We start from the raw sequence: 5,449 nt of genomic DNA, 5'->3' as shown, positions 1-5,449 counted from the left end.
TTTATTTAAATATAGAAAAAAACTAATAAAAAGTTGTTTAATTTCTACAAGACATACTAACAATAAATAATATTCTTGAATACCTAGAACGAATATTTTTGTTATGCCAATGAATCTATTCATTATTACAATTAGGTACCATTTTTCGTTTTATTAATAAAAATCTTCATTAAGACAATGAATCACAAAACGTTAAAGCAAAGAACGATTTATTCATACTGACAATTTATTATGTATTTACAATAAACAGTGTTCATGAATACAACGAATAAATTTATTAAGCCAATGAATTTATTTAATAGTATTAATTAAATGTATAAATTTCGACAATAAATTATACTACGTTACGGCAAAGAACAATTAATTCTTGATACAACGAACCACTTTTAAAGAATAAATTAACGTTTAATAAACCTGTATATTGATCAATGAACACTTGTTTATTTGTAACAACAAAATCGTTTGTTGGACCAATTTTAATGTACCTACCCTTTCATTGATTCAACTTTTTTTTTAATTATATTTATGTACTTTTTGGTAGTGTGTATGTTATTTTATTCAAAATCACATTATTTTTAATCAAAAATTTGAATAAAATAAAATTCCAACAAAGTTAAGGTAATGGAGCAATGCACCTCACCCGAAGTAAGAAAAAAAAAACGTTGGCAAACCTGCATATTACCGCCCAAGGGATAAAATGATATTACTATGTGTCTCCCAACCCTTAAAAGGTTAGTAATCGGCATATTACATTAGTGATTGTAAATAAAATACTTAGCAAACCCCCAAAATTTAAGGTTACGTTTGGGAAACTTCAAACACTCATAACCCATTATTTTCAAATGGAAGGTCTTCACTAAATGAAGGAGAATTTAGTTCTCAATCGATTTGTATCAACATGTGGACTTTAGAAAATTATAAGAAAAAAAAACAAACTAATTTCAAGGTATTTCCTTCTCTTGCAGTAAAAAAAATGTGTCAGGTCATGTCACCATGAACAGGCATAATTGCCACCACTATATTCAGCAAAATCCTTACTGAAGGATCCCGAGTTCAAAGAAGATTCAAAGAAATGCGTGATGCGGAATACTTGACAACCACGTAATTGGCCCACACTTTTTCGAGGGAAATTTAACCAGAGAAATGTGTTTACATTTTTTTAAGATATAATCTATCAGATCTTTTAGAAGACGTCGATATAAACGTAAGACAGGTGACTTGGTTTCAACATGACGGTGCCCCTCGGACTTCCAGCGAAATGTAAGAAATTACGTAAACCGTGCATTTGGACCAAGAATGATCGCCAGGAGCGGAGTAAGCGGTGCCCCCGCGTAGTCCTTACATGACACCATTAGATTTTTTCTTTGGGGAAAAGTGAAGAATGAGGTAGCGAAAATGAAATCCACTTACGTAAAAGAATGAATGTGCATCATGCAGCACTATAACTTCGGAGACGTTGGCGAGTGTTCGCAACAAACTTCAAAGAAAAATACACTTGTATCAAGAAAGAGAAGAATGACAATTTGAACATTTATCATCAGTAGTGTTATTTGTTAATTAACACAGAGTTTCGGCATCTATTCCGGCTTCCCTAGTGACTTATAGGGGTATAAGTCGAGGAATATCTGAGGACATCGCCGCAGATGATATCGCAATGTGTAAAGTGTAAAGAAAGTCCTTGGTGCGCGTCAACTAAATCGCAGACAAGTTATAATAGTACAAAAGGTCCACTGCATCCCCTCGGAGTCCATTGTCCTCACTTTTCATAGGAAAATGATTCCCAAATAAGTTAAACTTTTCTACAACTCGCTATGGCCATTCCCAAGTCAAATGCAGCAGCAAGACCCGTTGTGCACTTTGTCTCGAAAATATCTCCCAGACCACTTTCCTTTTAACCAAACAGACAGTGATCCCTGGGGAAAAGCTTACCCCCCAATAAAAAAGAACTTACCAGTCGACGCATTAAAGACATAGAGTATCAAAGTTTCTGCAAGATTCGCAAAATGGCCCACATTGTAGGCTTGCTAACGTCTGCGTCTCCAGCAGTTCAATACGGCTGGGTTTATACCTAAAAATCTAGAAGGTCAAAAAACCCTAGCCCTACAAACGAACCAGGGTCATTATAATACCCTAAAGCGCATCCATTCATCATTGAAAACTGACCTAAGATGGTGGCAAACACATATCTTAACGGCGAGGAATTACATGAGATCATACGATTTTCTAATGACACATCAAAAACCAGGTGGAGGTCGTCTACGGAGATGATAGAGCTCATAGATTTTGGTCAAGCTCAGAAATGAATCGCCATATCAACGAGTTACTCGTACTTGCGGTACAATTCGGATTTAAATGCTTCGCAAAGGATCATCGCAATTGCGAGATTCTTTTGCGAATTGATAACACCACCGCAATAGCATATAATTATATCCGCAAAATGTATCCAGCCCAGGACGTTTAGCATATCCACCAGATACAACCACCCCGGGAAGTTTAGTCTAAACGACCTCGCATATAATAATGTGTTACGCATTTTAAGGAAGACATTTGTTTCAAATTTATATACACGATAATTTTCCCCCCAATTGTAGTTCAGTTCTTGTTACTCAGGTTTAGAGAGCTCGTGTATAAATTAAATATTTTTTTAAAAACAGAAGTTAGTTTTCTCTGAACTTAATTATACTAAGTGAATAAAAAGTATGGAACCAAAGGTTTTTTGCTTAAACTATTTATTTTTTGAAAAAACTAATTGATGAGTGATGAAGTACTATAAAAATGTGATGATTTAACAAGAATAAAATTTTTCGAAATTTGCTTTTGTTTTTGAGTTCTACAAAAAAAAAATATTTTTTTAAATGGCAACCCACTATAAAATCATTTTTCTCATAAAAGCTATACTCTAAGGATTACAACTACCTGCTTTATATTTAATTTTTTCAAAAAAATTTTTTCACATAATTGCAATTTTGACAAAAAAATCGCATAAATAAAAAACAAAACAAAACTTTGTTCTGGAAATAAGATAAGATTTTTTATATTACTTTACTTTATATTAATTATTATTTTCTGGAGACAAATGATTAAAAATAAAACCGCTTGGTTCCATACTTTATATTCACCCTGTATGTAAACCACAATGGGCAGTACAAAGTATCCCCACCTAAATACAACTGCAAGATCTCCCTGGCAATGATGCGAATATAGAAATATCTGGTTATTTGTGTCTTACATAGAGGCCTCAAATAATGAGGCTGACATTGAATCTCGAAGATAAAAACCGGAGACTGAATGGCAATTGACAGACTTTGTGAACTTGTGAAAATTGTATGCTCAATCGTTTTTTCTTTGTTATATGTATACATAACTTATTTATTTACTTGACATTATCAATACCTGTTATTATTATTATTATTATTATTATTACGTTATTGTTGTGAGTTTAAAAACTTTAATTCCATTAAAATGCTATTTGTTTCGCAAGTGCGTTCAATCCTTGAATTTGGTTCGATAATCTGGAATCCACACTATAAAATTCATGTTGGTAGGCTTGAAGTAATACAGACAAGTTTTTTAAATACAGAAAATGATTGCTTCCTTATTGCGTGCAAGATGATTATGGTATTTCATTAAATTATATGTCTCTCTCTACGCTTGAAACTAGAAGAAGAAATCATGCTTTATATTTTGTTTATAAACTTTTGAATAATTTGATCAACGACACTTCAATACTTAATTTAATTAATTTGCACCTACCTCAATATAATAGCAGATCAAACAAGTTATTCAAAATATCGTTCGCACATAATAATTATCTATTTAATTCTCCCCTAAATGATCTTCTGAGAATGTCTTGCTTGGTTCAGAGACCTGGATGCATTAACTGTTGATGCATTTGTTTCGCTGCAATATGTAATCATTGTCTCCAAATACGCCCAAGTTTTTGGATAATTTCTAAAGTACTATTATAATCCTTCACTTCTTTATATTTTGTGACCAACGTCTTCAATCTATTCTGACACTGTAGCCACGTAAAACTGTGCCCTTTTCGTTTCGACAAAAAGCTGTGGAGAACACTACGTGGCCGGTTATGTGCCAAAAGCTTATTGAAATCTACAGGGGTGTGTTCTTCCCGTCGGGAACAATTGTTGTTGGGCTCGGTAAACACAAATCCTGTTTTAGATTTCTGAGATTATCGACCCAACGCACTGTTACAGCCAGGAAGTAATTTTTTAATACTAATTAAACAAGCAGGACAAGCTTTAACATACTGTTACGCAAGAATAACGTCAGGGACGGTCGCACCGGGCGGGGAAGCGGTAGTACCCTCAAGATACTACTGTGAAAGTACATGTATCAAGGCGATTCGGGGCGATTTGTTGTGATAAATTAAATCAGGGCGAATATAATTTGATTTTGAAAGTGGTGCTTTTATTGAGAACCTAACATATCAGAAGTAGGATAGTGTTCCTAGTGCCCGAAAACGGTGAAAAGTGCGGAAAAATCGTGGCGCCATTTCAGGACGTGGTACTTATCGGCGCACCGAGTGACATTTTGGGCGATTTCGGCGATTTTAAATTAAAAACCAAGGGGTGTGAGTTTTTAATTTAACCGGGACAATGAGTGGAAGGCGAGGGCGAAAACTGGGTGATTTATCGGATCCCGAGAACGAGGAAATTTTGAATGTCGGCGTCGGGGAAGGTGATGACCTTGACAGCGACAGCATAAGCGAAGGCGACGAGGGTGCTGTGGGGTTTTCTGAGGTACGCACGAGATCCGACATGGATAAGTACATACTTCGGCGTCTCATGCCCCGGATGGAGCGAATAATGGAAAACAGGTGGCTCGAGCTCTTGGACAGGCGGTCCAAACGGCGACAGGTGTCGAGACGACTTCAACCCCAGGTCGTAGTGCAGAAAAGCGATCAGGGCGGCATACCGGCGAGGGCTCTGTGAAACGGTCAAGGCGTGACGTCATTGTTGGAGGCGAAATTTTGGACAACTTCGATCTAGATGATCGCAACTGCAACGTGGAAAGGTGGCTCCACAAAATTGAGTGGGCGGCTCACATGCAGGCGAAGTTGGCGGGTACAGCACGTGAGTAGTACCACTGATTAGACGACTATGATTTCAGCTGGGAGAGCTGGAAGGTGGCGTTAAAGAAGGCGTTCCCTCGACAACATAATTTTGGGGCGATATTGTACGAATTGACAAACAGGCGAAAAGTCCCAACGGAGTTGATGACTCACTACTATCACGCGAAGTTGGCCCTCTGTGAACGGTGTGGCGTAACCGGGAGCAGAGCGGTTTCACTGATAATCCATGGGCTTCCCGAGGAGCTAAGGGCGGCGAATGCAAACGCCTACAAGTGTGAAACCTCAGAGGCGTTGTATGCAGGGTACCTGGCGAGGCTAGATGTGTATTACACACCTATTGCAGACGAGTCAAGGCGT

The sequence above is a fragment of the Tribolium madens genome, unplaced genomic scaffold, assembly GCF_015345945.1.
Source record: "Tribolium madens isolate multiple individuals breed KSU strain unplaced genomic scaffold, Tmad_KSU_1.1 Scaffold_97;HRSCAF=244;Tcas5.2_LG3a, whole genome shotgun sequence".
Classification (NCBI taxonomy): domain Eukaryota; kingdom Metazoa; phylum Arthropoda; class Insecta; order Coleoptera; family Tenebrionidae; genus Tribolium; species Tribolium madens.
Note: the sequence above shows the minus strand (reverse complement) of the source record.